The 21030-nt window shown below is 40.1% G+C and overlaps 1 protein-coding gene across 4 annotated transcripts in view; it reads right to left on the minus strand.

The window, feature by feature from the left end:
- GREM2 (gremlin 2, DAN family BMP antagonist) overlaps window positions 1–18569 on the minus strand; it is a 51250-nt gene extending 32681 nt beyond the window's left edge. Inside the window, exons 1-4 of one of the 4 annotated variants that reach the window (XM_084625194.1) lie at window positions 18294–18569; window positions 15099–15175; window positions 12090–12218; window positions 11830–11921 (exon numbers count right to left, since the gene is read on the minus strand). The gene's annotated coding sequence lies outside the window, so the exon portion shown is untranslated. The remainder of the gene's footprint in view (window positions 1–11829; window positions 11922–12089; window positions 12219–15098; window positions 15176–18293) is intronic. The other 3 variants (XM_084625195.1, XM_084625197.1, XM_084625193.1) reach the window with 3 other exon arrangements.
- Window positions 18570–21030: the final 2461 nt, after the last annotated feature.

Below are 21030 nucleotides of genomic sequence, written 5' to 3' on the forward strand. Positions count from 1 at the left end.
AAGTGCTTTGTTGAATAGGGATACTTTCCTGAACTGGAATCTAAATGGCGGAATCTCATTTAGTCCTTTTTTTTTTAGAAGCATATTTCAGAACTAAATACATAAGGACAGAGTCTGCTTTAAACCCATGTAAATAAAGAAAAGGAGTACTTGTGGCACCTTAGAGACTAACCAATTTATTTGAGCATAAGCTTTTGTGAGCTACAGCTCACTTCATCGGATGCATATTTTATATATATACACAGACCATGAAAAAATATACACTGTAAGGAGAGTGATCACTTAAGATGAGCTATTACCAGCAGGAGAGTGAGGCGGGGGGAAGAGAAAAACCTTTTGAAGTGATAATCAAGGTGGGCCATTTCCAGCACAGATATATGCCATCATGTGCCAGCAATGCCCCTCTGCCATGTACATTGGTCAAACCGGACAGTCTCTACGTAAAAGAATAAATGGACACAAATCAGATGTCAAGAATTATAACATTCATAAACCAGTCTGAGAACACTTCAATCTCTCTGGACACTCAATTTCTGATCTCAAAGTGACTATTCTTCAACAAAAAAACCTTTGAAAACAGACTCCAACGAGAGACTGCTGAATTGGAATTAATTTGCAAACTGGATACAATTAACTTAGGCTTGAATAGAGACTGGGAGTGGTTGAGTCATCATTATAGTAAGTGAAACTATTTCCCCTTGTTTATCATATCCCCCCTCCATCCCCCCCCCCCACCCCAGCTCCTCAGATGTTCTTGTTAACTCCTGGAAATGGCCCACCTTGATTATCACTTCAAAAAGGTTTTCTCTCCCCCCCCCACTCTCCTGCTGGTAATAGCTCATCTTAAGTGATCACTCTCCTTACAATGTATATTTTTTCATGGTCTGTGTATATATATAAAATATGCATCCGATGAAGTGAGCTGTAGCTCACAAAAGCTTATGCTCAAATAAATTGGTTAGTCTCTAAGGTGCCACAAGTACTCCTTTTCTTTTTGCGAATACAGACTAACACGGCTGCTACTCTGAAACCTGTAAATAAAGAGTAAGTCAATTGAAACCAATGTGAAACTAGTGCAAGGAGAAGTGAGAACAGAATCAGACTCTCAGCATAGTTTGCAAAAATGCAGGTTGTAAGTTTTTTCCTCTTAATAAAAATTATACTTGCACATGTCTGCTTATCTGCCTCTGGTCTCTTCAGTTCCTTGATCAGTAACAGGATTAACCTACCACAGTTCTTAGCTGTAGTTTGATTTCTATATTTGGGAGGGCAAGGAGCCTAATGCTATTAATAATATAGGTCTAACTTCTGGATTTACCGCTTGTTAGTGGAACTTAAAATCAGAAATAAGTTTATGTGCATTATTTAATCACCCTTAATTTTTGTGTTTTAACTTCGCCATTTGCCATGTTTACCAGCTACCACTTAAAAAAAGAACAAACAAACAATGTTGGACAGAACCGAGCACTTTTATGTAACTAAACCATGTATTCCTGGTTTTAGAGATACATAAACATGTAATGCACACCTCAAACAAATCCATCGCCAAAGCCTGTCCCCTTTGCCCATCCGCCTAAGCACATTCCAGTCACATTTAACCTTCCCTGTTCACTCTGTTGCTCACCCGGGCTTGACACAGGCAATGCTGTACACGGCACAGAGGCTTGGGAAGCAGCTCAGATCTTATGTTCACTGCACAATATTACCAGTGCTGCTTAGAATGTCTGTGTTTCTGGGACAAGTTGCTTATTTTCTAGGCTAGTACAATTGTAATGGCTCCAAGCTGAAGCCCTGCTGTGAGAGTTGGGAGCTGCTCTCTGCCCTCATCTTACAGATTCAACATGGAGAAAAAGAAAAGGAGGACTTGTGGCACCTTAGAGACTAACCAATTTATTAGAGCATGAGCTTTCGTGAGCTACAGCTCACTTCCTCAGATGCATATCGTGGAAACTGCAGCAGGCTTTATATATACACAGAGAATATGAAACAATACCTATTCCCACCCCACTGTCCTGCTGGTAATAGCTTATCTAAAGTGATTTCCAGCACAAATCCAGGTTTTCTCACCCTCCACCCCCCCACACAAATTCACTCTCCTGCTGGTGATAGCCCATCCAAAGTGACAACTCTTTACACAATGTGCATGACAATCAAGCTGGGCTATTTCCTGCATAAATCCAGGTTCTCACATCCCCCCCACCCCCATACACACACAAACTCACTCTCCTGCTGGTAATAGCTCATCCAAACTGACCACTCTTCAAGTTAAAATCCAAGTTAAACCAGAACATCTGGGGGGGGGGGGGTAGGAAAAAACAAGAGGAAACAGGCTACCTTGCATAATGACTTAGCCACTCCAAGTCTCTATTTAAGCCTAAATTAATAGTATCCAATTTGCAAATGAATTCCAATTCAGCAGTTTCTCGCTGGAGTCTGGATTTGAAGTTTTTTTGTTTTAAGATAGCGACCTTCATGTCTGTGATCGCGTGACAGACTAACACGGCTGTTACTCTGAAACATGGAGAAAGTTACCTGAACCCACAGAGCTCCTGGCATTGCTGCTTCCCACCAGCATGCAAGAGCACTGCGTGCATGTGTGGGAGAAGGTTTGTGCCACAGGAGAGCGAGAAGAGGTGTGATTCATCTTATCAGTGTGTGTTCTCTCTCTAGATTCTGTAAGTGGCTATTGTGGGGGTGGGGTGTTGCGGAGTTGCCCTGTAGTTCTGGTTGCCATAATCTTGCCTTGTGGAGGGGGATGCCTTTTTTTAAAAAAATGGATTTCAAAGTTGATAACCCTATAGGGGGCTGGGGTGGCAAGCAGCAACACCAGGAACTCTGTGCGTTCAGGTCAGTTTCCCCATCTGGGCTGTACTGTGAGGCATCAGGAACTTCTCTCCTGCCCTCCCCTTATACAGCCCACATAGGGAAACTGACCTGGATGCACAGAGCGCCTGGCATCACCGCTCGGCCCTCCCACCTAATGTTCCTCCATGGGGAGGAAGCAGGACCAAATAGAAGGGAGAAATCTGGTTACTCTCCCCTCCCCACCACCACCAAGTTTGGGGGGGGCAAACACTCTGCCTATGCTGCCACTCCCCACCAGCAGCCTCTGCTAGTACATAAGTAAAGGTTTCCCTTACTCATCACAAAAAAGCAACCCTTGTTTGACCTGAAATTACTCCATGAGCTAATAAAAGTCCCTTCCAGGAGCAGAGATACAGAAAAATAAGATACATTTTCTCCAGGGATGATGAAAATACCTAATGGGATGGATCTCCAACAGTTATGTGGTTTCTCCACAATTGAAATTTTCCACAGGAAAATTTTTCAATTCTCTTTTGGGAAAAATCTTTACAAAATATTTCATTTTGGGAACCCCAGCAAACAGCCTCCTGGGATCTGTAAATCAGGTACCCCATGCCCCCATCTCCTTTGTGGGCTGGGCTCCCCAGATGGACTACATCTCCGAGGATACAGTACAGCCTCTCCTCTGGCTGAACCATTGTGACTCACTATGGGAGTTCCATCATCACTGTGCATCATGGGAGATGTGGCCCAGCCCAGGAACCAAGCCTATACCTGAGGGGGATGAGGTACACAAACTGCAACTCCCACAATGCATTGTGGCAGCTCTGGTAGATGCAGTTCAATGTTGAACTGACCCAAAATGAAATACTTCAGTTTGGGAATGTCATGGCAGGCCAACGGCAGGGAGGAGGCACGTCCAGACTACCGTGCGCTCTGCCAATTCTCTCCTTCCCAGAACTTGTACACAGCCAAACAAGCAGTATCAGAGTAGCTCTAACTTACAACTAGGGCTAGGCTGACTCTGGCTTCTCCTGAATATGTGGAAAGCAAAGATGATGTAAACCACTTTTGTCTGCTCTGTCCTATGTTCAGCACAGGAAGTGAGCAACTGAGAATCAGGGACTCTTTTTTTTAATTTATAAAGGGATATTCTTTTCAAAACAGAGATTGAAACATAGTCATTCCCCACTAGTTCAAGTACTATGAAAATGAATACAAGTGCAATGGTCCAAAAGATATTTCATCTACTATACTTAAAAGCTTTCTAAACAACACAGAGCTATAATATAGACATGTCAGAAATATGTTCATTTCACTCTTTGATGTCCTTTCTTCTACAAAAGGACGTGTTATTTGTGTGCCTCAAGAGGCCAAAAAAATTAACAACATATTTCACAGCTAAAAACCATTTAGACTGGCACGCACGTGGGTATAATATGGAAATTTGTATGATCTTGTAGTGCAACTCTATTCTCTCTGCTACCCCATACTGTAAATACACAATATCCTGTCTACTGTATGTACAGTACATATGGGTAAAATTCAAAGAAACATTGTATGGCTTTTTCTGAAATACAGACTGTAAAGAGAAAACATTTCAAATACAAATCTTCTTAAATAAACCAGGGCAAAATGCACGAATAAAATATAAGGACATTCCATTTTAGAGAGGTCTAGTGACAAACCACATCATCCGAGCTCTCATGATAATCTCTCAACACTGGGCTAAATTCAGCCTCTTGTAAGAATTTTGTTCAGGTCTCTAAGATAGAATGTGGGTTCAGAGCTATTGTGTTAACTACTTCTGAGTGTGACGAAACAAGCAGCTGGACTCGAGCTTTGCTGCAAAAGGCCAGTGGGGTCCTGAAAGACTTTTCTCACACACGTGTTTTATGTATAATAAGGGAGCTAAATTAGGGATGTGTCCCAAAGAATTGTGGTTGGGATTTTCCAAGCAGGCTGTGGATGTATTTTCCATCACAATTAACAGGAGGTATGAGAAAATGTGTTACTTACATTGGGCGTCGGCTGTCTTGTCAATTTCATGGCTCCAGGCTGGAGTCAGGAAATTGAGAAGAAAGCTGGGCTGCTAGAGTCCGGCTACACCCGCTTCCCCACTCCCAGCCAGGCTGCTGCCCAGAGGCTCCCCACTCAGGGAAGCCTGGAAACTGCCTCTCCCCTGCTCTCAGCTAGGAGCCAGGAGGTGAGAAGCCTGCAAAGTGCCCGCCACCCCTAGCCTGCTGGAGAGCCAGGGGAGGGTGGGGCAGCTGGACTCCCGGCAGTGAGCGGTGCAGAGCTGACAGCCTGGGCTCTCAGTTCCCCACACTGCCCCTCTTTAGTTGATGGAAGTGTTCCTGATGAGAACATGCACCACCAACAGAAGGAGGGTAGTGTGGACATCAGCCACCGCAGTAATTACTGTGGTGGCTGTAAGTCGACCTATCATAGGTCGACTTCGGGCTGTAGTGTAGATGTGCCCTAAAAATCACTTAGATGGCTACGTCCCATTTTCAAACGTGACTTAAGCACTTAGGAACCTATGTCTCACTGAAAGACACTTTTGAAAACAGGACTGTCATTCGAGTCACTTAAGCTTTCCAGCACCAGGTGGAGAAACACAAATACTTTTAAAAATCTGGCCTAACTGACTTGCCCAAGGCTCACACCAGAAGCCTCCAGCAGACCAGGTAGCTGAATCTGAGGCTAGCCCCCTAACCATTCAGTCACCGTTCCTTCTCAGCTCACTAGCCCACCTCAAAAATCTGTGCAGAACAGCAAGGTGGGAGAAAGTGGGGGAGGGGGAGAAAGGGGAAGAAGGCTCCTTATGCACTGCCCAGTCTCATGCATCCCCTCAGACTTAAAATTGAGCCTTTACACATTGCTCAGAGGATGTGCTAGCATCAAAATGCATCTGTCTGGAATATCCAGGATTCTGTGTCCTCACAAAAGCAATAAGGCTCCTTTGGTTAAGTTATCCACATATGGAGCCTTTATTAGAAGTTAGACACACACGGAAGGCAGAGCTAATAGACACATTTTAAGTAAACAAAGTAAGCTGATAGGGGAAGGTGACCCAGACTGAGAGGCGATGTTGTAGTGATTCTTTGGTGGTGATATTTTGCTACTTGATTCTCTAATACAACATGGGTCTAATCCTATAAAGAAAAACAACAACAGGAATGTGACAGGGAAAGTAGCCAAAGATCCAAGCCATTAGCAGGTATCAGAGAGTACCCCTGTAACAGGAGCCAGTGAAAGCTACGTATGTACAACCAGCCTCTTTGCAGCTATTATCCAACACAAATAGTTGCAGTCTGAAAAGCAGATTAAAAAAATCTGTCTAACGTTCCTTTTATTTCAGCTGGCCATCCCTAACTGTGACTCCATATCAGTGAAATAGTCGCACATCATGAGAGGATTTAAACAGAGTCTCTGTCTCAACACAGCATGAGGACAAAGGTTACAAAATAGTGACAAAGCTAAATCATTCCTAAAGGATAAAGTTACTTATTCACTATTGACTCATCTGCCAAGAACTAAAACACACAATTAATACTTCCAAAGCTTACTCCATTTGAAAGCTATCATCAGCTAAAACTGAGTTAGTTTTCTTTTCTCACACTAACCAAGCAGGCCTTCTCAGTAATGGATCCTACTTCATTTTCTCATCAATGTATATTAATAAGAACTGGTGAGCTAATGGCAGGTGGTAGGTATGCCTCCTCTCCCTCCCGGGGGAAATGACGTATCTTTAGATGTGGTTCGATCTATATATCCACTTAGAGCTAGACATCTTGAAATAAAGAAGTGAGTGACAGCTAACAGGTATTTCCTAGGAAATGTATTCAGCTAGGATAATGACCTCTCTCTGAATCAAGAGCTCAGTGATGGAGTGAGTGGAGTAGTTTTATTTTATTTAAAATGCTAAAGGGACAATCTCAGGTTAAAATCATATTGGTATATAAATGGATTCTCTTACTAATAACCCCTTAGAATGTTAAAACTAAAAATCAAGTTTGTTTTTCACTCTTCACATTTGTTTACTTTTTGCAATTCTATTTATTTTCATTTGTCTAAAAACGCAAGGCTTAATTAGATTTATTTTCAACTAATTTTCTGGCTCTCAGGCACTGATTGGATATTACAGTGTTTGGGTTGCAAATACTGCAAGAGAAGGTCATTAACTCTAAAAAAAAAAAAACGCCATCTGCATTTAAAAAAAATTGAAACAGTTCTGCTGATCTTGATTTTTGTAAATGAGAGTTTTACACAACCTACATTTTTGGACAAATGTGCATCCCTTGAATTTTCCTAACCTCCTCTTAAACAGACATTCTCTGAGATTTCCAGAAAGAACATACACTTCAGACTAGTCATGCTATCCACAGAATGCCTTTTCTGCTCCATGCAAATAAAGATGAAAGTGCATTTATCTTACTATAAATAAGGTGACTCTCAAAGAAGTCAGAAGTGCTCATTTCAGCTCTTTAGCCCACCTCTACTTAGGACGCCTTTCACTGAGCAACTTCATGTCTCAAAATATCTATGCTGGTCTCAAGCAAATGTGGGGTTAGATTCCAATCTTACACCAGTATAAATCTGCAATAAAGCCACATAAACTGATGGAATTTTTCCAGATTTAAAGCAGCACAATTCCTATTAAAATCTGAGATTTTATATAGTTGCTATGGGATGAATATGCTTTAGATTTCAAAAGTTATCTGTTTGTACACAATATGGTCAGTTGGGAGCTTCCTTTTTTTCCTCCTATTTTGTGGAATAGTGAAGTATACATATCCTGTAATTAAGTATCTGAAAGATGGAACACTATATAGTAGTTCATTAAAAACAATTACTTTTATTCCCAGTTTATGTACTAAATGTTATATCACCACCAAAAACAGAGAACTTGATATTAGTACTACTTACCTTAGTACAAAAAAACCAAAACATCTTATAAGTGACTACTGAGGACAAACTACAATGGAAAACCTGGACTACATCTGATCAGAAACAACTTAATAATGGAGAAGAGCAGATCAGCACATAGTCGGTGGAATTTTCTACTGTGTTTAGGTCCATCATAAGCCACATACATAACTTAAACAACAATTAAGTCTTCAACATAATTCATAAAATAGGTTTTAAGGGAGGCACACACATTATTCTGGCCCTCTGCACAGGGATGAAATTTATCCAGTATTTAGAGCAACTTGACAAATTTGCATGGATATCCACACCGCTAAACTTTTTAGTAAATCAAAACGTTATTTTTTTTACACATACCTACCAGGTTGTGCCTACCTATTTGTATGTTCTATGTACCCCATTGTAGTGATCAGTTAACAAGTAGATGATAATAGGGAATGTCTTTTTTTTTTTAAAAATGACTAATGACATTAAATGTTATGGGGGACCAGAATGTTTGTTCTTTGGAGGGCATCTCATTAAGTTATATTTTACTCTCTCTCTCACACACACACAAAAATCACAGAGTTAACCTGTTTTGTTGTTCAGAAAATCTGGTCAAGTTAATCTTTGATTTGTCCCTCCTCAAACCACTCTAACCTAATAGCTTTCATGCCTAGCAACATAGGTTCAGTGGCCTGTTCTCATACTAACTCTGCTCATCAATAATGTGGTTTTCAGAGATATAGTAGTAGTTTGCACTTCTAGAGAGTGTCTTCTGTGTGAGGGTCTCAGAGTGCTTTGCAAACAATAATGCATTTAGCCTCGCAAAGTCTCTAAAAGATAGTTTCGCCAGCTGTAAAATGGGTATCATATCCTAACCACAAAGATGATAAATGACTTTCCCAAGGTCACACAAGAAGTCTCTAGTAGAGTAAGGAATAAAGCCCAAGACTTCTATGTTTCAGCTCTCTACCTTAACCACAAACAATCTTTCTGAGGTTCAGATTCCACACTGCTATAGGGAAACGTGCTTGCACATCTTGATGCAGGACTGGAGCCTTAGATACCAAGGAAAATATCATTGCTCATTATTAAAGTGTTTAACACTTGGTATAAATCTTTGCTCTAGCTGTCTCTTAGCTATTAACAACTTTGCTGCTGACTGATATAACTGGTACATCAGACAAGGAGCGCTAACTCCAGTGCTACCCATGTACCTCACTATGCAACATTAGCACAGAACACAATTGCATAATTGCACAGAAACAGTAGATGGCCCCTATGAGCCAAATGGCTTAGTAAAACCTGAAGGGTTATATCACGGAGGTAACTGAAAGTGGATATGAGGATAGCTACTATTAACCACCACATGCATTGTAATCTCAGCCTCATATGCCAAGTGCTAGCAATTCACATCTAGTTTTTTGGTCTACCTTTTTTTTTTTAACATTACTTGTTATTCTGGGTCCCTCAAATTTTGGTGCCCATCTTGAAACACTTGATGGGTGGGTGCTCAGCTCTTCCTGTGAAAATGGATTTCTTTAAAGTGTCTCCCTGTGCGCACCTAAAAATTGAAGAAACTAAAATCACTTGTCACTTTTGTGTAGGCTTTTCTGCCAATAGCAGCATGGGAAATGCTGGGGTTAATACACTGAGATTTTGAAGAGGCCTGAATTCCGTTATTAAAAAAAGATTGGACAACATCTCAAGTACCTTATGTCTTATCCATTCAGCAACAATAACAGCTTTTGTCAACCATGTCCGACTGCTAAACATGTAGTTATGAGTAAATAAAGCCAGAGGCTCCAATTTTGTTCAGATGGAGGAGCAGAACTGGCAACTTGCCGGAGCCTTGGGTTGCAATTTGCACATAATGGAGCAGATTGCAGCCATTCCTATATTTAATCTGAAAATGCAGCTATATGGAAAAGTTCAAATATGAAGCACTCCATCATAATCAAAGAAACCTGTGGCTGCCTATATTTGTAATCTGCAGGTGGAACTGCACAGGCCAAATTTTCTAAAGTGCTCAGACCCCCTCATCTCCTGTTTATGTTCCCACATTAGATATACAGATTTTCAAATGTGCACAGCACCCAGCAGTCCCCATTCAGAACATCAGATGCCAAGCAGTAGAAAATAGGGTCCTACAAGTCCCAGAAAACAACATTCTGTCTTCATCTGAGCAATCTCACTAAAAAAATCAAAGTGAGGCCTCCAATCTCCATGAGCAGCCTCTCTGATGGCCCAGAGTTCTACAAAGTTACTACTGTCATTTTTTTTCATTCATTTTGATAACCATTTTGACAAGAAAGCCTAGATCAGTCAGAGTGAATCAATAGCCCAAACCTCACCTTTACCTGGGGAAGATCATCTCTGGTCAAAGATTCTGCATATCGCCGGAGTCTGTTTCAGGTGAGCATGATCAGTCTAGATCAGGTTATTCTTCTCCTTATTACAAGTGACTTATTGAGACTGAGGAAGGTCTCTTCAGGCCTGGTTCTCTAAGGAAGATCCTTGATTTACATGCAATTTGCTGAATGTGGAATGTTCAGAACAGAGCTTAAAAAAACCCCACCAGGTTACTATCTGCTATACGCTGACATTAAAGAGACTATGGCACTCTCCATAAGAGTAGGGATTTGTCCATCACCAAAAAGATCTCCCCTCTCCTGACTTCTCCCACCATTACGTAGTGCATACACTGTGAACCAGTAGTCTGCCTGGCTGCTGCTGCTTTGCTAGATAATCACCTTACCATGGACAGAAGCAGCACATCAGGGCGGAGATTCCTGCGTGTATTAATGCCTTCATCCTACAGTCAGTCATTCTACTGTCCTTATAATAGTGCTTTCTACTTGGGAAGGCCCATTGACAACTTGGATACTTAGCAATAAATGTTTACTGAATTTGTGAAGTACATGGGCATTGGGAGGGCTGGGGGGGGGGGGAAATGAAAAAGCCCTACATAACCAAAGTTATTATTACTGCTAAAATCATCTTGTTTCTGCATTCCCATCACCACTGATTTGTATGTAGGAAGTTACGTGGGACATTTCTGAGGAATTTTACCTAATCACATTTTACCGATTCTCAAAGTTATGCCCATTTATACATGCAAACATTTGATGACTTAACACTGTGCATTTGAGAATAGAAAAGAAGTCCTATGGCCTTATCTTTCTTTTAGAATTCACTCTCTATTTCACATATTGGCCATTGCACAAATAAACAATCATTAATAACTACAAGTCTGGACAGCCATTGCTTCCCAACAGAACAGCCTGCCAATACTCTGTGGATCTGGAGATATATTGCTGTTCCTGCTTCCTCCAGGAAATCTTTTCCAAGGACCTACACCCTAGTCTAGCTTACTCAGATTCTGAAAATTGTTGTTTATGACTGTGGCTACAATCCTTGACCCAAGCAGCATTGCCAGGAATTAAACCACAGTCTATAGAGAGCAACAAGATCCATAAGCTAGAGTTTTCTAGCATTATTAGTCTACTATATGAGAGTGCTAATTCTAAGACAAACGAGAGAGCTATGCCAGGATAATACTTCAGATGCTGCAAATCATGTTTATATTGTTAAACCTTTTAAAGTCTGGCATACTTTTAAATGGATAGCATACCTGTTAGTAGGATAAAGTCCGAACTGCTAAATAAATAAAATGATGAATTTCCTAATACAGCTGGGCAGAGTGTTCCTGCAAGCATAATGTACATATATCAATTTCCTACTGAGCTAGCCCTGACTTTCAAATTTCCTTTAATCCTCTTATAGTAAACACAGTGCAGCTCTCTGGCAAACAACTGTAAAATTCTGCCTGTAATATCATATTTATCTGAAACAAAACCGTGAGCACAGAACGTGGCTTGACTTGGAATGGCACAATAAACTGTTTTCCAAAGAAACTTAATTTTTAGACAATATTACATTTTAAACCAAAAAAAAAAAAAAAACACACACACACACCAAGGCACATTTTACAAAGGGCAGAGTGATTATTTTTGATAAGTATTCCAGATTGTATTAATGTACAATATTTTTAAAGGCAACTACAGAAACACTGAAATTGTCAACATTTTCTAGCTAGAAGCGCTGTACCTGGATTAAAGGATAATAACTGGCACCTTCTCAAAATTCCATATCCAATCACATATAGCAGCCTGTGACAAAGCTTTTTGCTCAGTGTTGCCCTATAAAGAAGAAACGTAAGGAGAAGAGGATATTTTTAAATTAAGGAAGCCAAGAGGGATTTATTTTGGTCCAATTTGTATTTAAAATCTCTCATTGTCTATCAGAAATTCATTCTAAACTAAGGTGGAATTTATCTTAGAATTTTAAACAAAGACCTAAATTCATACCTGGTATCATTTCATTTAAGACAGTAAGGTGAATTTGGACTATAGTGTCCATGATCTGAAGCTATTCTTCTGCCTTTGACTTTTCAATCTCGGATGAAGTGTTGCATTTGCTCAACTGTCTTAAGTGATCTGGCAAGGAGAGGGAGTCATTGCAGAAAAGAGAAGGTTTAGACAAAACAAATACACACACACACACACTGCACATTTCCAGCATTTTCACTGGTCTCCCTGCTATTTTTGACTAAAATGAGTTTTCTTTCATAAATCTATGTATGTGACATCTGAAGTCTTTGGTTACAGATAGGCTTGTGATGTCATAAATTCTACATTAGGAATTCACTTCGGGATCAATTTAGAGTGACGGATGGAAACGTCTGGGAAAGAGTACATTTCTCCTTCTGTGTCTACATATGTTATTTATAAAGTGCCTATAGCTTTGTCTAAAATTTGTAAGCGTCATTATTTGAAGAATAAATGGTCCAAACTTGCTTCATTGAAGTCTATGCCAAAATATCCATGGTCATCAGTAGGGAACCATCAGGCCCAACGTGTCAATTCTCTCCCCGGTGTAAGCCCCACTAACTGCAATAGGCTTTCACCAGGGATACTTTTAGTCAAAATCTGAATGATAATTTCCCAATAAAAACCATGTGGCTGATAAACGGATCTATCCAATAATGCATGTATTTGAACATATTTTATCATATTTTCATTTGACACACCTCCTTGTTCCTAGGACCAGCATTCCAACCTGATGCCCAGCTGCTGGTGCCCAGTGCATTAATAGGTCAGAAACTGGCACAAAGGAGGTGGGTCATGTAAGAAGCGCATGCCTGGACTGAAGCATAGGTCAGCAGAAAGTTGGGTTGGTATATATTTTGTATATGAGTTTTTGCCTCCTCTGACAACCCCTCTTTGACCTGCTCACCAAAATCTTAACATTGTTAGTTTCCAGATATCATCCACATGGAGATTGGCCAGTGTCCTGATGTTTATGGGCAGCAGATTCTGCTTCATTTCAATCCAACTGGTTTTGGCTTCACTGGAAGCAAGATCTGGCTTTACCAGGGAAAACTGTTTCTTGTCAGGATTATTTCTATAGTACACTGACAACACTTCTGTTTATCTTTCATTAGTGCGAAAGCAAAATATCAGACATTGCTTTACTACCCTTAAGTGCTATTATTATAGCAAGGTAGCATAGAGGATAACTCGGGGTTGTAATCCATGATAGACCTCCACACAAACAAAGAAAGGCAGCTAGTTTTCAATGGATTATAAGATTAAGTTCCTTTAGACTTCAGAATCACAGTTCTAGCACTGGGTTGAATAATATTTTTCATGTCAACAATGTTTGTACAAGACAAAGTCAACTAAGCATTTTGCATGAGCTCTCGGGTGTTCTCTGTGTTCTTTTTCACCTCACTGTTTAAATAAATTATAAGAGAAGAGAGCTTTAATGTTGCACTGCTGATAAATCCATAGCATGAACGTTATATTTGTGCTGTGGTGATCACACACTAGAGAAAGCGGTTTTCAAAAAATGAAATTTTGGGGGTAAATACTGTCTTTTCTTAGGGTATTTCAATTATCCTCATTTCTGTCTTTAGAACTGCTTTCTTAGTATGCTATAACCAGAGATAACTGATCTTTAGGAGGGTTACTTACTTGGAATATTAGAATTTTAATTTCCTTTGGTTTTCCTTATAACTGGATGAATGTCTTCAAATAAATGTCTCCTAAATATTGATATTAAAATAATCTGAAATGGCAGAGGAGTTTATTATTTCATTCCTTTGAAGATGACGTGCATATTAAAATTAATATGACAATGGTGATGCAGTATCCAGGGAAAGCAGACTTTGCTAAATCTTCCAGTACCTTAGCAATAACTTCGCATTTGTCCCTGTCTCACTCTTATAAAGACCAATGTTAAAAAAAAAAAAAGGGGGGGGGGGTCAGACCAGGGAAGAACAAACAAGTAGGCTTTCTATGGAAATAGCGTGTGGAATAGTCTTGCAAGGGTAGCTTAGGTAACTACACCATTTATGATATTTAAATGTAGATTGTGTTATGTTTTCATACACAAGTAGCAAAGCAGACTAACACTACAAGAAATAGTTCCTATAAGAGAGCACAGTGCGTCCTCTGAAGCAGGCTGCAGCAATTCTGAGAACAATGGGAACGGAGCAGATGATCTCTAGTCATAGAGCTGTTCCATATTGAACGTCTATGATTTTGCAATTAGTGAATTTTAATTCCTAGGAATAGTCAGTCCAGTCATCCTGGCATTCTTAGGGCAACCATGAGGCTCTGCACTGACTTCTCAGCTTTATATGTACAACTTATACCTGGGATATAGTGGAGGGTACATACTGTGCATATACAATACAGATATTTTGAAGAAAAGACTATACCCACTATTTCACAGCGTGACAGCTGTCCTCTGCTGCTGGATTAAAATGGTTTTGGTCCCCTAATAATAGGGCTGGTCAATTTTTGGTGGAAATATCCAGTTTTCATTTTTAAAAAAAGACCTCAAATATCTCAAAACAAAAATGTTTTGCGTTTATGGCTGAAAACTGAAAATTTTCAAATCTGAAATGCCACCACAGGGCCTTCTGGGAGTCGTTGTTCGGAGGACCTCATGACCCCAACTCTCCACTATGGTCCACACTCTGCAACCAGACCACATCTCTCATGATGTGCTACAGCCAGGAACCCCCACAGTGCACTGCAACAGCTCATAAAGAAGGGAGGCCATGCTGCATCATGGGTGACATAGTCCAGCCAGGGATCTTGGACTCTAGGATAGAATGGGGTATGAGGCAACCAAAGTAAACTTCCAATAGGCACCATGGCACATTTCTGAATAGAAATTTTCAGTGTTCTGTCAAATTTTTCCAACATTTCCAAATTTATATTTTTGGGTGTTGGCCAATATTTGTTAGGTTAGATTTTTCACTTAAAAAAAATCACAAAAATGTGTATGAAAAAAATATATCTCACCAGCTCTCCAACAGCAGGATCTTGCATGAAGGGTGGGACAGGAATACAATTAAAAAGCTTCTACCACTGGCTATGGACTAAGGATGACAAGCAAACCAACAATCACTTAGTCAGTCTTCCACTCACAATCCCAAATTCTATTTTTACACTCCCAAGACAAACACAGGACATCACTGTTCAAATAAATTCTTACTATATTGCTCCTCATCTAGCAGATTTACCTGCTGCCAGACAATGCATCTAAAGTCTTAGACCAGAGTAATTCATGTCAAATTTTCTACCCTTTTAGCAGTGGGGAAGAGATGTGTGTGCAGAAGTGGGACAGGGAATGTGAAGAAGGCAGCTGCGACAGCTGCAGGCTCCTGTTCTGCTAACCTGGCAAAAACTCTTCCATAAGAAGAGGCTCGGTGGACAGTTGAGCAAGACCCAGGGGGTAGCCACGCTCTCTGGGAAGGGAGCCTAGAGTCTGCAGCAAGTTTCTAGGGCTCCATGCTTGTCTGATCTGTTGTGCTGTTTTGGAGGAGAATAGTGGGGTCTGATCCACAAAGGCGTGCAGTTCCCCGAATTCAGCCATAGATCCACAGGATTTGGTTTTGAGTTTCCTGCAGACTCCTTAACTATATAGCATCAGGGGAATCCACCAGGTGTTTGTAAATAATTTTCTCCTGCTGTGGTTTTGTTTACCCCAAATGGAGTTTATCTGGGTCTAGTGGGTTTACACCTTCATAAATTCTATCCTTGGAATCTAGATTTAGCTTTGGCCACCATTAGTCAGTATTTCCCTGGATGCTCAATGGACATCTCAGATATATTTTTTTCATTCAAATCTTTTCCATCTGATGCAGCGGAAGCAAAATAGTTTAAATCCCTTCTAACATAATAAACATTGCAAATTAAGTAGATCTTAAAGAGGGATGGAAGAGTGACTCAGGGCACCCGAAGCGACTGAATGTATAAGTCTGGAATACAGAGGACTACATCCTGTATTGCAGGTTAATGGATTTTCACTTTGTGCATTTTTTCTATCTTCATTGTGATCAGATTTGACTCCTCCACATAAACACTTAGATATCTTCCTATGGAAGTGTGAAGTATTAACTGTCATTAACAGATAAATCCTCTTCCCTGTGCAAAGCCCAAGTGACCGAGCATTGTGTAAGAGGTTACTGTGGCAATCTATGAGGGTTGGGGGGAGTAGAATCTACCCCATTCCTCCCCCAAATGCAACATGCCAGCAGATCTACAAAGTTCGCCAGCAGATCTACAAAGTCACAGATACATTGTCCATGTCTTTACACTAAGCCCCTCTCTATTCTAACATGTACAGAACACTCCTAGCATATTGGCTTTGGACACTCCGAGGGCATTCAGTGTCCTCAGTCATCCCCTCTTCATATGCTGCAAAAACACACTGGTGCTGCTGCATTCAGGATCTTCCATGGAAGTAGGAGTATTATTCCTGTGAGGAAACTGAGGCATGGAGAGATTAAGCCCCTTTCTCAAGGTCTGTGGCACAAACTGGAATGGAACCCAGATGTCCTGAATCCCAGCCTGGTATGCGGACCACTAAACCTTACTTCTGTTAAATTAAGAAATGAATAGTGCAATCTAACTTTTTTTTTTTTTTGCTACCAAAAATTGTCATTTTCCACCTCTCTCTAATTTTAATGTTTAAAAAGGAAGGCATTCTAAGAAATATACTTCAAGGTTAACAATAAAAATATAATCAACAGCAGACAGCTTTAGCAAATATTTTGGACAGTATTTGCTTCCTGGCTTTAGACATTAGGAAGAAAATAAATCCCCTACAGAAACACAGTACCTATATCGTATATACATTGGTGGGAAGTAAATGAACCTGAAGTGATGTTCATTTCATAGTGGTATTGAATGCAGTAGCCTTGAAGTGCTTTGATATGAAGAGTGCTAATTAGGGCTCAGTGAGTGAATTCTGCTTGTTCTTGCACCTGTTGCTTGTTATTCAACAGGATTGTTTAGATTCCTAATCTAAGTTTTCGTTACAGAAACTACTCTTTCCACTGTTATTTGTGCAGTTAAACTTTTAAAACTGAAGTTCAGCCAACTGTGTTCAACAGGACTTTAACTTCAGCTTTTCTTTTTTGCTTTTTTTGGGGGGGATGGGGGAAGGGGGCTCTTGAACACAGAAGGTTTAACTTGTTAGGAGCTGTTAATTTTGTCCTCTAAAATCCACCAGAAATAAAATTATATAATCACTTTTACAAACCTGTACTAAAAATAGGAGTAGCTCAGCCAAATGCCATTGCAATTTTTTTTTAAGACCTGGGACTCCAATTTTGTCAGAGGTATGGAAATGCAAATATTTCTGTTGCTTTATCAGACAATCAAGCAGGATCTCACTGCAAGACAGACATGGGTTTGTATTTGTATAATCCTCATTCGCATGGGGGTGGGGGGGGAATACTGCATATGTATTTCTAACTCATGACTATAAAAAAATAATACTATTTGTACTTGGAGCTGATCCCTCATGGGGTTTCATAATCACAAACCATAATTAACCCAAAGCAAAGAAAGAAAGGTACAAAGGGGCACAGGTTTCAGCTAGGGATTTTTTCATGATTCTTAAACCCAAAGGATTTTTTTTAAGCCATGCAGTTAACTTATCTTAGAATCCTGTTCAAAATAAAACCTAGATCTAGAGACACCTGATAGCTTGCTCATATTAATTTAGTTACATGCCTCATGGGAACTTGCCACATTTAAAGGACATATGAGCACAATATATGATATTCAGAAAATATTAAGCTATTACTTTAAAATGATGACACTGCTACTTACTTTGCCCTGCAGATCATTTCAAACTGAATGTGCTAAAGCTGGGCCATTAAGTTTTCACAAGGATATAACTATTGCATACACAGAATCACTTTAAAATAGGGAAAAGCTACAATCTGTTTTTTTCCCCCACTGATTATTGTGATTCTTCTTGAACCGTGCAAATTTAATACAGGAACAAGTATTGTTTCCTCCAAATCTGCAGGATGAATTGAGAGATGAGGTGTATTTTTTCCTCCTTTCTAAATAGGAGTAGAAAATGACAGAACTTTAAGGGGAAAAAATTAATTCCTGCAAAATAAATAACAATGCCTTATAAATGTGCAGTAACTAACATCAAATTCTTCTGCTTCAGATAAGCTATGATGATGTCCATACCTGCAACCAGCTGAGAGGTTTTCTTCAGTTCCCTGTATCCTGGAGGTTATTTTATATCCAATGGAGTGATTAAGTGTGGTCTCCCTCTTTTGCTGCTTGCAGTTCTGACTCAACCAGGCTGCTGCAGATGCCCATAAGAGCTCAATTTAAAAGAGCTGCGAATGAAGAGAGCACGCCTTGCTTTGCAGGGTCTCAGGCTAGCTTTGGTGCAGATATGAAAGGAACACTGGAGGCTCAGCACTGACTCTTCTCAGGCACTGCGTGGGGATATCATCAAAGACTAAGCTTTCTATTGGCTCTGATCACCAAACAAATCACACCAGCCACCCCCTGCCTCCACCCGCCCCCCTCTCCACTCAGCGCTTGTTTCTCATCTAACCCACAAACATTGCAGCTACAGACACTTCAGTGGCTTGCTGTGTTTCTGCTTTCCTCCTTCCAGGCTGTGGATTTACAACCTTGTGGTCAGCTCTACCATTTTTTTTTTTTTTTAAATCAGACTTCCAATCCAAGCCCTGCTGTTTCTGTAGGGAAATCCTCCCTGTACTAACCCACCGAAAAACAGCCCCTTTAGATCTTCTTCCTTTTATTGAAGGACCTGCAATGTTAAGAATACATGAAGATTGTGATTGTGTGCAATGCTTGACATTCAAACACATTAGTTTTCTTGAGTTTTTTTTTAAAAAAGTCCCTTACTACTAAAATTAAAAGTTTGCAGAGCCTAATTACCTGGGGAATAAAAAGATGAAATCTTCAGCTGAGGCAGAACAAAGTCCTCATTACCTGTGCTTTCCTTGTAGAAGTTGGGCTATTATTCCAATATTTGTTTACTGAAGGAAAGGAAGCCATTTACACAGAAAAAGAAACCATGATGCGAAAGTGCTTCTTCCCTGGGTCTGAATTTATTTCATCAGAGCAACTGAAATGACTCCTGCTTCCTGCTGGAATGTTGGGGCTGCTCTTTCTTTCACAGGATGGGTCACGGTGGCTTGTGGGGTAGGATTCTTTTGCAACCAGGGTTTGTGCACAGTTTTGGGTTCAATTCTGAGTCCTTTCTTCTGAGAAAACTGACAGTCCTGTGCCTTTAGTATGACCCTATTTTTAAACAAGAGTATAGTCGACACAGATAAATAGGTTGTTTTGGGTTCTCTCGGTGCAGGAAGATGTTGTAACATTTCCTGTTAACATGCTGGCACAGTTGCATATGAAAATTAGGGAGAACAGAATGTATCTGTGATAACAGATGCATCCTTAATTTAGGCTATGACACACACTTGACTGGGGCTGTTGAATTAAGTAAGATGTATTGGTTGTCATTAAAAGTCACCATTTACCCAAATTTAGCACACCATGGCACCTGAAATACAGGGAAATAGAGTTCCTGGCATACACCTGTATGCTAACGGTGGGAAAATGCTGAGTCTGAAATGGTGCCCTCTGTAGCACTTATTTCAGCGGTTACTCTTTAGTGATCAGACTGTTGGATAGTCTTCCTCATTCACTGTTCAGTAGGTATATCATTTGTCTCTTTTGGGTGTACTAAATTTTTTAATAAACTTTGTTTTTTTTCTGGCAAAAGTCAGAAAAATAAATATAGGAAATAGAAGTACTGAGAAAATTTTAAAATAGAGATATTAAGAAAAAACTACACTGGGATTTCATTCCCCCCTGGCTACAGTATCGCTGAACTCAATGGAGTTGCTCCACTGTAAAACAGGAATAATTCAGAAATTCATCAGGTCCTTTATTATTAATTATTTTATTTATTGCCTATCTTCCGCTCAATGGATGAAATTAAGTTATGAGCCTGGAGCCAAAGATGCATTTCCAGCAGCCTGGCTGACAGCACCTAGAACAGTTACATCAGCAGCACATCTGGACAGTGGCCACTGCTCATCTCTATGCCCCAGCTCACACTTACATTTCCTTGTTACTTCAAGAACAGCTGTATTTCTTCCTTCATGTGACTGTTTCAAATTACAGTATCTTCCTTTCTCTTCTTTATTTCCCAAGTTACACAACAGTGAGTGTTCTGAACTGTCCCATTTTAAATGCAACAACTTCTCTTTCAGATCCTCCTGTGCTTGCCTCTGTGGACCAACTCTCCCCAAACTACCTTTAAACTGAGCAAAGCTTACCGTATCATCCTCATGCATGAATGATACCATTTCCACTTTTTTCCACCTTAATGGATGGTTGGTACTTTGTTTTTGTTTTTCCCCCAGAAAATGATGAGCACTAGCTGAAGCAAAAATTTTCAGCCTGGCAGGCTGCTCTGATAAGATCCATCGTACCATCCCCTCCCTCAGTTCCCATTCATCTTGCTTATTGACGCTACATAGATTTTTTTCCTTATGTCTTGCCTGGCAGTGAGAAAATGCTCTGAGTCTCCTACAGCAATCTTAGTTTAGTAAATCTCTTTTGCTCTCTGATCTGACTTAAGCACTCCTTATGGTAAAATAACCTCTGACTCAACATGACTCTGTGTACCGTGTGCTGCTCTGTCCCATTGTCCATTCAACTGATGTGCTGTTGAATTCCTTTGCACTTTGACTGGCTTCCCCTCAGCCCAAGTTCATTTTAATAGCTTTTAAGCTGTCTGTTTTATTTGTGTCTGCTTAAGTGCTTATTTAATCTTTTCTTTTAAAATCTTTAAATTCCCTACATACCTTCAAGGATTACAAAAACCTGTGGAAGGTCATTATAGTTATAAAATAGTTTGACTTGATAAATAGAA

The sequence above is a fragment of the Lepidochelys olivacea genome, assembly GCF_965140295.1.
Source record: "Lepidochelys olivacea isolate rLepOli2 genome assembly, chromosome: 3".
NCBI classification, from domain to species: Eukaryota; Metazoa; Chordata; order Testudines; family Cheloniidae; genus Lepidochelys; species Lepidochelys olivacea.